At 33.1% G+C, this 12,619-nt stretch overlaps 1 long non-coding RNA gene across 4 annotated transcripts; it reads right to left on the reverse strand.

The window, feature by feature from the left end:
* Positions 1–6,390: 6,390 nt before the first annotated feature.
* On the reverse strand, positions 6,391–10,329 carry LOC137638221 (uncharacterized). 4 transcript variants are annotated; one of them, XR_011043901.1, is made up of 3 exons: positions 10,234–10,329; positions 8,010–8,114; positions 6,391–7,589 (listed from the first exon to the last, which is right to left on the reverse strand). It is a non-coding gene; the product is annotated as an uncharacterized lncRNA (long non-coding RNA). The 4 variants fall into 4 exon arrangements; XR_011043900.1 differs by having other exon boundaries at positions 10,141–10,294; XR_011043903.1 differs by having other exon boundaries at positions 10,129–10,292.
* Positions 10,330–12,619: the final 2,290 nt, after the last annotated feature.

Raw genomic sequence — 12,619 nt, forward strand, 5'->3', positions numbered from 1 at the left:
CTAGTATTTCTTAATACTTTACTTTCTTTATAATGCAATAAATATATTGCTTCTTCTTTTATAATTGTAATATATTCTATATTTACTTTTAATCATTGTATTTATGAAACCACTAACACTAAAATCTAGATTTTTATTAAGATGATGAGCTTACTTCTGTTTTGATTTTAATATTTGCTCTGAAATATATATTAATGTAATCATAACCATATTGGGTGTCATATACAAGCAATACTTAGCAAAACACAAGCAATTTAAGTCTTGAAGACTAAATTTTCACATTGCTGATTTTAGGCTACGTTAAGAAACTAAATATCTCACGTTGAATATTTACCTATGTAGAAAAATATCTCTAATTAGATATCCCTATTTTGAGCCTCTGAGTTCTCTAACAGCTAAAATGTCCCTATTTGGGGGACAAATCCCTAGAATTGGCAGAGAAGGTGAAAGATTTGCTTCAGCTAATCAAAGACTTCCACTATACTCTTCGTTTCTATGGTTCTCTTCATTAGATAGAAACATCAAATTTATGATAGGATATTTATTGGTAATTCTCAGATACACAAATTAAATAATGATAGACTTTAAATAGAGATGAATATAAACACCATTTAATAGCTATTTACGCCTGAAGCGTATACGCAAGCTGTTTTGTTACCAAAATTTTTCATCTTGAACGTAGCCACTTGATTCTTTACTATATTTTAGAAAATGAAAACAATCGGATCTTTCTGAAAAAATTTTTTCTTTGAGGGAACCCATAGTATTTTAACAGCCATTCATACCAGATTTAAAAAATTCATGTTAATCATATATTTTACCATATTTTATGAATTAATATTAATAATTTCAAGAAGAAACTGAACACTTTCTCTTTTCTGAGTGTTATAATGTGGATTTGACAATTAACATAGATTACTCTAAATACCTCAGAATGTATACGACAAACTGATCTAGTAGCTCATGTAGGGCTCAGGGTTTCCTTGCTTGATATGACCACGAAAACAGCTCTTAAAGTAAAATAAAGTAAAGTAATACTGGTAGGAATACTATCTTACTTAACTTATGCAGACTGACGCAGAGAGCCTCGGTTAGATGTCGCCAGTCGTGTCTATCTTGAGCTTTTAAATCAATATTTCTCCATCCATCACATCCTACTTCACGCTTCGTAGTCCTCAGCCATGTAGGTCTGGGGTTTCCAACTCTTCTAGTGCCTTGTGGAACCCAGCTGAAAGTTTGGTGAACTAATCTCTCATGGGAAGTGCGAAAAGCATGCTCAAACCATCTACATCTACCCCTCATCATGATCTCATCTACATATGGCACTCGAGTAATCTCTCCTATAGTTTCATTTCTAATCCTGTCCTACCATTTAACTCCCAATATTCTTCTGAGGGCTTTGTTCTCAAATCTACTAAATATATTGGAGATTGTTTCATTGTCATTGTTTATACACATTTATAAACATTATACTAGCTGTAATACTCATACTATGGTGTAAAACCATAACGGTTTAGTGTTAGTAGGAATATACCTGAAATAATAATAAAAGACTACTTTATCAAACGGGATATTATCTGAATTGAATACCTCTTCAGTAGCATGACTTTAATTACTGGTAAGAAATAAGATTTACTTTCTTGTCATTCCACAACAAACTAAAGGGGCACTCAGTAGAATGCAGATCTCCGCCATAGCAGCTTATTTCCAGAACTTTTGCTCGATCTTGACCTTGACCTTTGACCTTAACATTTATAAGTTGGCGTGGATTTTCATAAACTCAAATATGAACCAAGTCTGAAGTCTCTGTGACAACGATGTCCAAACTCATGGCTGATGACTTGGAGTGAATTGGACATTTTACTTGACCTTTGACCTTGACCTTAAAAAATTGATAATTTCTAGCTCTTTACATAAGTTAATCGATGCAAGTTTCATTAATCTACGATGATTAAAATTGTGGCCAGGAAGCTGTTCACAAACAAACCACAAACAGGGGGTAAAACATAACCTCCTTCCAAGTTGTTTGGCAGAGGTAATTATTAAAGTGCCTATATGAGCTACCCAAGCGATTACTGAGCTATGTGAGCTACCTAAAAACCAGTTAAGCTTGCACTGAAAACATACATCCTGTCGTAAGATGGCCTTTATTTAAGGATGGCACAATTGCTAATGGTACAGCTCTTGCGGCCTTGAGTAAGAAGTCTGATTCAGTGTCACTAGATATCCAACAATGTAAGCTGATATACTTCAATCGTATTTTCTGTTACACATATTCAAACACCGAAAGATTGATTGCGTTTACAGACTATAAGAGCATTAACCACGTATTTCTAATCAAAGACATACAATGATATTCTTAAACAACTTGACCAATAACACGAATGATTATCCTGTTCTATAGAGATCTTGAATAGCAAAAATTATAATTTCAATAAATTATTCAGTTGAAAAATCTTTGGCTGCAATAAAATATTTAGTTCTGCATAGCACAACAATTGTCACAAATTATGGTTACTTCACTATACTTTAATAGATGTTTTCCTGGTCCTATCACACAAGGAAATCCTACGCACTACAAATCCTAAAGGATCTGTTTGTTGTAGACGTTTTTAGATACCTAAAGTTTGAAACAGCGTATCCCATGTTAATAGTCAAATCCACATTATCAAAGCACTTTGGAAACAAGGAAGTCTTTAGTTCCTTCTTGAAAGCTTTGACATCTTCAGTCTTTCGCATGTCTAGTGGGAGCTTGTTATATAGTTTTAGGGTTTAGAATCTACAGACGACTTACATCTATTATTTTTTTCACCTTTTGGAGATAAACAATATTTAATGTTGAGACACGCATTTAACAATCGTCTTTTCATACCATAATACTAAATTGATTAGAATTATTAACGTATTTCAAACAAAACTGATATTAATCTCAATAAAATACTGTTATTGAAAAACAAATTAAATATCGACGAAACAATAATCTATTTTGAAAGAAAACGGCAGGATATTCGCATCTGTGTCAACTAAAGCAGAAGCACATTCACGAGAACTTAAGAGAAAATAGTTTGAAATACCTTTCTTCTTTACAGAAGCACTAGATAAATACCACGTCCTCCTGCCGAGGTATCTACGTGTTTACTGAATCTTTTGTAGCTATCAATACTACAGAATGTTTCAACCAGTCAGAGACCTCAACCAAACCCGGTGTCTTTATCTGTTTTCAGCCAGTATTTTAGCCGGAAGCTCAGTAAACCCTTCTAGGACTAACTGGTTGGACTAAATAGTTTTTTTTAAAAGATGTTAGTGTAACGATTATTCATTATCTAATAGAGCTACAAGCATAAAAAAATTCCCGGAGTCCTATTTACATTAGTTTATATCTTTATAAGAATAGAAAATGTATTAGCTTCTATTCAAAGAAAACGTTTTTATGGGTGACTACAATCATTTATTTGCCTTAGAAAACTCATTTCAAAATTTCTTATTTCGTGGATACAGAAGCAAATTTCATGGAATAACGACTAATATAATATCCAAAATATATTCATGAAGCTATAAATGTTATATTATAAATTATTAATGGATAATGGACCTATAACATTAAAATCGAACGTAATTTCACAAAGGATCTTTGAATAAATTCTAAATGAACTCCCATCGAGACGTTCCAGAGATGTTAAACGGCTATTGAAACGAATTTAAGTGGGTGTCTTTTTATAGAGGACTATAAAATAGTATAGTTTATTTGTCTCTCAATTCCATTCAGGTAACCACAGTAATTCATATAGATATATCTTGAAGAAAATTAACGATTGTAACAATTATCAATGTTTCATACATTTATTTTTTTCCCTAACAAAGGTTGGATTCTACAAGATTCAGCTCTTACGGTCTATCTGGTGAAATAGCCATTCAGTTACAGTATCAAGCAAAATTGTTAAGCTGGACAGGAAGATCGAAGTAAGTTTGGAAATCGATAAAGTAGATAATTATAAATTGTGTGCTGCAACGGGGCCAGATACTCACATCACTACCACCTCTTGCTGGAGTAAGAGCATCGCCTTTGCCTCCAAAATACCTTGATTTTAGTTAATTTAAAGAAATAAACAGGATCTTTATATTTCCTTTATCACGTCTACTTTCATGATATAAAGTTCGAAGCTGTTCATTATATCACATTTCACTGTCCTATTGCAAACTAGTAACTTAGAGCCTTTTAAAGTTAATATCAAAACTGATTAGATAAATCGTTCATACTAGAAAAACGATAGATGATTAATTTCATAATATAGCTTAATCTATCATAATACAAGATTACCCTCAGATCTGAACACAACAAAGTAGTGTTGTGAAAGCTAGTTTACGTTGTGTCCATACATTTGAGCAGTGCCTGCAGACACATAATTTGCCTGTAAACGTCCACATTTGGTGGTCAAAGCCATGAATTGTCAGCGTTTATCAGTTAAAGAAATAAACAATGACTTGTTTAGCGACGCTGCAAGACACAAGAGCAACTCTTAAACTTGCTACTTATCAGACGAATGAGCCTGAACTAATCTGTTAGAACAGTATTTTTATCTTATTAACTTGCATAGGGATTTGCTACTTATGAAGGACGACATTTGTCCAGCACAACAACATGGCTTGTAGGAGACGCAAGAAAACAGCCCATTATTATTGCTGTGTGAACCAAGATGAACCCGGCACAGCAGAGGAAGATATAAGGAAAGGATTCAAAAATAGAGGATGCTTAGGAAGTCATGTGGCAATAGGACTGAGTTTACACATGGACCAAAAGTAGATTTACTGTAATGGGAATAAATTACACAATGATTTTGATAAAACTAGATTCCTCATGATCAGGTAATCATTCAGTACCTGGCATTTCCTCATTGCTGTCATAGTTCGAAATAGATGACCATAATGTGTCGTCACTAGTTCAAAAATGACGATTCCTGGAAACACCTTCCTGTTCCTGATTTTTTTGCAATTATTTTACGCATACTCTTTGTTCCTGATTTTACAAGAGTTAATGTATGCTTTAACCTCCACTCTGCTCATGTTCACACTAATTTGTTCATTCATATGCAATTGTTGCAGTACGTGGATCATACTCTCTCGACACGAATTTTCATAAAACAAATGCTTGTCGTCGTTGAAACTATGATCAACATTTGACTTTCGAGCACAAGGTTCCTCGGACATGACAACGGTTGATAGTGGGACACTAGAAGCGACAGGTCATGTGTACTGCCTTACTATATCATTTAATGATTTAGATTGCCTGGCCCTCATAGCCAGACACGGGCTCTTCATCACTTTGCAGCCAGAAGATCATTTCAAAAGTCTTCCAGCACCTATATACCACAACTTCACTCCTCCCCAACCCTGACGAGCTAAAAGTCAATAATATATACTTCGAAAAACATTGCGAGAAACCTAATTGATGCTAGCAGTTTCTCTAATTATGAAGCCACACCAAGCCGTTTTTGTATAGCAGGGCCTAGAGGCAATACGTCAAATATGCCAGGCACTAGTACCTTACCTCCAGTTTATTTTGGAAGCTAACGTATATAATTTACTGTAGATAACATTTCAGTGCGTGTCTTTGTCCCTCTCAACACATACCACAAATCGAGGGGAGGGAGGACGCCCTCCTGGAAAATCCCCCACCCTGTTTAAAAACTGAAAACCCATCGAAAAGTAAACTAAGCCTTGCTGGTGGTTTACGCCCATCCATAAGTAACAACACAGTTGCTTTAATTTTTAATCTATGCAACAGTCCCGAAACGTCTAAAATGTTTCAAGTTTGCCACCTTCCCATTAGCTTTTATGCATAAATCAATTTTATTGTAGCACCAAGATTAAAGTTTAAAGACTTAATAATCGTTACCGTACTATACTGTCCCAAACCTCACTAAATTGACAGTACTCTGCCGACTACTTAATCCTTATACACCATCAAACTAAAATTGTGTGGCAGAGCCTGCAGACAGTCTGCAAAGATCACAGTATGCAGGTAGAGACAGACCTTGTGAACGGTGGTGTATTTAACTTTTAAGTGGTATAAGGTATGCCAGAATAGTTTTATTTCCCAAACAGTGGGAAAAATTCTCAGCCAGTTTCTCAATTATTTTTGATGGAAATGGTAAATTTCGATGGGACTTAAATTTCCCAAACAAAGGGGGAAAAATTCTTTACCACTTTATCAATTTTTTTTTTTTTTAAACGAGTAAATTTAAATTCTTTTACCACTAAATTTTAGGGTCTCCTTGAATGTTTAACGTAAAGCTTGGCCAGTATGTTTAAAGCCTACAGTTCATATTTTCCTTCAATCTTGGAATAAACTTTCCAAAAGGATAAATAAATACACTAGAAACTTCCAAACACCGGAGTTTAGTTTAATCTTGAGCAACCAAGTCAGAAGTTTTTAATAAAAAGATTTAAATTTAATTACAAAAAATTCTATTGAATCTTGAGCAACTAAGAAGTTTATAAATCTAAAAATACCAATGGAATTACAAACAATTAGATTAGAATATTTTTTTCTTGAAACTTACTTTATTAAGTTTCAAGAATATGCATATAGGTAGAATTCGACTTCTAAAGTAGACAAATGCTACATTAAAATGTCCATAACCTTCATGTACCAAACAAACTTCACAATATATTATTACTTAATAGCTTTTACTCTAATCCAACGAACAGTTAAGGCATGCCTCTCCTAAAGTAGAAAATATCAAAACTCAATTCATTGAGTTATTTAGATCTGATTTTTAATTTCGGTTTCAACTGTAAAAACAGTACTGAAAAAGTAGACAGATCCATACAGATTTTAACTTCAGTATTGAGAAAAAACTTATTGGAAACAAATACATGAAATTGCACAACTCTATAAAACATAAAACTTTGGTATTGAGAAAACTATGGAGATCTATAAAATCTTTCCTTAAATAGCATTGAAACATTGCTCAGATTGGAAATAAGAATATGGCATTACAGTTTGACAAATAACTTTTTCAATATTATGTAAAAGAATAAATTAAAACTAGTAACATTCGCTACACTTCCAAATTTACTATATATTTTTTAAAATTTCGTAGATTCAACTTAGGCTCTAGCAAAAAATTTGGAATGAAAAAAATTTAATTTAAAAGCACAAATAAAACAGATTTAAAGCATAAAGTCTTGTCGATTACGGGTCGCCCTGTCCAGGTTGAATCTTCAACCACTAGAAGACCCAGGAATATGGTTGATACAGTCGATATAGGGCGTCCAGTGGCAAGAACCTGTGTCAGCGTACTGTCCTGGTTAAATCTTCAACCATTTGCAGACTCAAATAATTCTCAAAATCCATATTTGAGAAGTACTTTGAAGCATTGAGTCATTTGCCTGGTCCATTGTGGGTAAAGTGGGTAAAATATCTCAAGTCTGAAAGAATTCACAGAACCGATGTCCGTAGTTTGTCTTCAAGGTTGGAAAAAATACTTTAGTGCTCTAGTTCGCATTCCACAGAATCTTTAATATATAATGTTGAGTGGTATGTGGCCAGAAGTTTCACTATCATACGCTGCAATACCAGTTACCATCTGAAAGAGAAATTTCATATCAATATTTAGGCAAAATATAAAATACAAAGTTTTAATAGTCACAATCATTCAAATAAAACTAGCTAACTTTAAACCAAGTAAAGCTATTGCAAGTTATAAGTCATACAAATAGAATTGCTAATTTTAAACAAAGTAAACTTATCGCTGTTGGATCATAGTCAAATAAATAAAATAAGCTAACTTTAAAGTAAAATTATTACAAACCACAGCCATAGAAATACAATATCAGTCCAAATAAAATCACAAAGTCATACCAGTCAAATATAAAACTTAGTTAACCTTGAACTTCGTTAAATCATGACAATGTTAAGAATTCAAAAAATGTGAATATATTGGACATTTAAAAAAGTGTAAAAAAAAAAGGGGGGGGGTGTTTTGGAGAGTCAAGTGAATTCTTACCATTGATTTCGAATTAAATTTTCTAGGAAGAGTTGATTTTGAAAATTTGACAGGATGCATTCAGTCTTTTCAGCAGAAGAGCAGGATTCCCAGTACAGCCAGCGTCTGAAAGGTTTTAACATAATTAGCAATAAATAAAAATCTTTCATTAAGAAATCCTGGTGACCAAAGTAAAGAGGAAAAGTTCAAGAGACTGATGACTGATTTTGAAATCAGTTTATATAAGAGAAAAGATCTGGTCTTTACCAATTGTAAAAAAGTAAAGTCTTACATTCGCTGGTTTAGGATTCGCTGCCAATAGAATACAGAATTAAATATTTGAGTGGTGTTAGTCAATCTCTTCTATCAGCATAGAGTGATAACATTTAGTACCTTTAAAACTTCTACCCAAGATCTCTTAAGACTTTGCAATTGAATGTACTAAAACATCAACACTTAATGGTAACGTTAGAATCTCCTAACTTATGATAGTAACGTTCAAAACTTCCAATCTAATTAAATCTCGTTTGGTAGACTTATATGAACTAGAGAATCAACTGAAACTATAAGTTTATCTACAATGATTAAGAAGCCACAAATAAAATTCTACACCAGCTGTTATAAATGCTAATTTTCTAGGATTAAAAGAGTCTAGATTTCATAGACTCTCTCAAAATAATTAAATTTTAAAACATTACGCTTATAAATTTTAATACTAAGTTTCAGTAAATACTGTTCATGAATTAGAACCAGTCAATATTTTCATGCACAAAATTCATTCATTGTCGTCATTTTACACTAGTTGATATTAATTTCTCTAAGAGTATACTGTTCTTACCCGTATTTTAGTAAAATGAATGTGACCGTAACTTTGCCTACATTATCTTTCACGGGTTGGTGACAGTAATATCACTCTTATACGACAATAAGTCAGTTTTTAAAACTAAATCCTGCAACATTTAATCCAGGATTTTTAACTTTTTTACGGCAAACTTAACAGTGTAGACTACATAAGCAGTAATCAGGAACAAATAGCTTTTAGTAAAACCAGATTTTCAATGGACCAATCTTTACCGTAAAAGTAAATTCATGCGTCCAATACCAATATACGATACCCTACTAACAAAATTCTTATATTCCATTAAACTGGGAAATTAAATAGATTCGAAATTATTTATTTCCCATTTAAATAATAAACTTCAGATTAATTCATATAGATGAACAGAAAAGTAATGAACGGGTCGAAGTGATATTTAACAAAATTTACTTAGAAAATCGAAATAAGAATTAAACGTAACAGACTAAAAAACTTCGAATGTAGACAGAGAATTAAAGTTATGTCACAATATACGGTAAAGAGTCTAATCATCAAATTAAGTGTTTTAAAATAACTTTGTAAATGATTTTACTCCGCAAGAGGTTTTGCTAAACTTTCACTAACTATGAACATTAAACAAGGCAACCGATAGTAAATACTAGTTTCGTAGCTTTGTTGTGCAGGAAATTAAGCTAGCAAGACTGGCCAAACTTTATAGTTAATTGGTAAACTCAAAAGACTAACTTAAAACATTCTAAAACCGACACCGACTCAATTGCTAAAATCAATCCGATTCATCAATCACTTAAAAGAATTTGCCCTAAAAATCTGTAAAAAGTCCTGGAATAAAGTTTGCCTGGCCGTTTGAAAATGATATAACTGCGTAAAGGAGTGATACAAAGGTTACCAACCCGTAAAAGTTTATGTAGGATAAAAATTATGGTCACATGTACTTTACTGAAATACGGCTGACAGCATTATATTTATATGGAGAACTTCAGATTAAAATTACCGTGTTCTTTATTGCCGTGCAAGCTACAGTAACAAAAAGTAGCCTTTGAAAAAATAAATAGTAATAAAGTCAGCAGTTACACCCATGGCTTAACATTTTGGTTTTAAAGACAAGGACACTTGGGTAAATCTTTTATATTAAACGCACAAAATTATCCAACAACTTTGCGAAAGCTAGCTAAATTACGATTATACGATTAAAACTTACAAGTTTAGGAAAGCATGGCAATATTTACACACTTTGATGGTTGACAGGAACATTTAACACATTGAAAGTTTCACAAACTTGACTGGCGCAATTAGTCATATTACCCAAGAGCTTACCGGCTCATGGTGTGTGAAAAGGAGCCTGTAGAATTAATCTTTATACTTGCATAACGTTCACAGATTCAAAATCTAATTATCACATTACTTAACTGGACTTGACACTGTAAGAAATAACACTTGACATCTAGATGAATACCACTTTAAAGATTAAATCCACTGTATCCTAAGCAGAGAAAAATTAACTTCACCAACGTTGACTTGACATATCAAGGATGAGAAAACAACGAATAGTTTCTTTAGTGTCCTTGTAGAAGCAGTGGCGCCATCTATGTCTAAATTTCAGAATTGCTAGTCTTTGAAAAAAAAAAATATTATGACTCATTTCAAGCAACAACCAAAAACTTAATTTTCCCCCATTTAGAATTACATGAAATTTGTATAAAAACAATCAAATTTATAACCTTTATCAGGCCTATGATTGCCATAATTATATAAATCAACGGTGGATGAGTCGTAATTTTTAAGATCTGACATTTATGGGAAATTATGACGTCACCTTGCAAAAAAAATCGTCTCTCTGGTATAATTTCTGTAAAGAACTTTCAGAACATGACAGGAATAACACCAGCATGTCGGGTGACATCATAAAGATAATACTGGAGAAGCTCACTTCACGTGGACAAACTTCTTTACATAATTTAAGGAAGTTTGGCATTATACATCTGAGATGAACTTTATGTGAGCTGACTAAAATTAGCTTTTAGGGGTCACGCCTTTCGTACGAGAGAGAGAGAGAGAGAGAGAGAGAGAGAGAGAGAGAGAGAGAGAGAGAGAGAGAGAGAGAGAGAGAGATTGTATCTAGGCTCCACAGATTCGGTAAATATTGTTTGAAACTACTTATGAACTTTAGCGGAGTTGGTAGCTTTAATTCTTATGTTGGATTTGGTTTGCAATTTAATAGTTTGGACGTATTGATCGTTTAAACATTTTAGATTATCTTTTTTTTTTTAATTGATTTCGAGTTATAGTAAATACCAACTATGCTGGTGTTCCAACCCCTAAATTTTATCATCTTTTATTATTCCAAAACAAAGGCCTCAGACAAGTACTTCTACTTGCTTCTTTTTATGGTCTTTCTGCGCCAGTCCACACACCCAAACTTCCTTCGTTCGTCAATCCATCGTCTTCTCTTCCTTCCCCTGTTTCTTTTATAATATCTAGGGACCCATTCTGTTATTCTTAATGTCCATCTATTGTCTGTCATTCTCATTATATGTCCTCCACATGTCAATTTCTTTTTCATATGTTGTTAGAATATCCTCTACTTTAGTTTGCTCTCGTATACATTTTGATCTTTTTCTGTCTCTTCGTGTTATTCCCATCATTATTCTTTCCATAGCTCTTTGAGTTGTAATGAACTTATTTCCTAAGGCTTTAGTAAGGATTCAAGTTTCTGATCCACAAATTAAAAGCAGAATATTACAGGTATTTAATAAAACATTTATTTGTTACTTTACATGTTGATATTTGATTTTCAATTTCAGTAGACCATTACTTTAACAGAGTAACTACGTGTTTGGTTAGGCCTAATCCCATTTTTATGTACATATCAAACGCTTTTCTGAATTAATTCTCTTGCTTTCGATATATATATATATATATATATATATATATATATATATATATATATATATATATATATATATATATATATATATATATATATATATATATATATATATAGTGTATGTATGTATGCATGTGTGTATGTATATATGTAGTTTAGGTAATGTTTTTTTCTATGTTTTTAATCTCGTTTTAGTTGAATAATTGAAACCCACTAAAGCAAATAAAACGAAATATATCGAGTTATTCTTTTCGAAATTTCCATTCACTTTTTACCTCCGCTAACGAAGTCTGAAGGAGGTTATGTTTTCGCCCCTATTCGTGTCTTTGTCTGTTTGTGAACAACATCCTTGCCACAATTGTACTCATGGAATAGTGAAACTCAGGAATTAATTGTTATGTTGCTACGTGGAAGTGATTCAGTTTTGAAGGTCCTAGATAAAAGGCCAAGGGCGAGCAAAATGTCGACCGAAATAAGCTGCCGTGGCGGAGGTTTGCACTCTGAGTGCTTTTCTAGTTCAATATGATCTTTTTACCTAGGGCATTTTTATCTTAGATGGTCATTTTAGCAATTCAGGAAATGAAATATCCTTTTCTCTCTCTCTCTCTCTCTCTCTCTCTCTCTCTCTCTCTCTCTCTCTCTCTCTCTCTCTCTCTCTCTCTCCCAAAGAATATGGGTGTCCTTATCATCATCATCATCATTTCCCCCTACGCCTATTGACGCAAAATAATACAACAGTCGTTTCTCTCTTGAGCTTTTAATTCGATACTTGTACATTCGTCATCTTCGACTTGACACTTCATAGTCCTCAGCCATGTAGGCCTGGGTCTCCCAACTCTTCTATTGCCTTCTGGAGCTCAGTTGAAAGTTTGGTGAGCCAATCTCTCTTGGGGAGTGCCAAGAGCATGC

The sequence above is a fragment of the Palaemon carinicauda genome, chromosome 3 (assembly GCF_036898095.1).
Source record: "Palaemon carinicauda isolate YSFRI2023 chromosome 3, ASM3689809v2, whole genome shotgun sequence".
Classification (NCBI taxonomy): domain Eukaryota; kingdom Metazoa; phylum Arthropoda; class Malacostraca; order Decapoda; family Palaemonidae; genus Palaemon; species Palaemon carinicauda.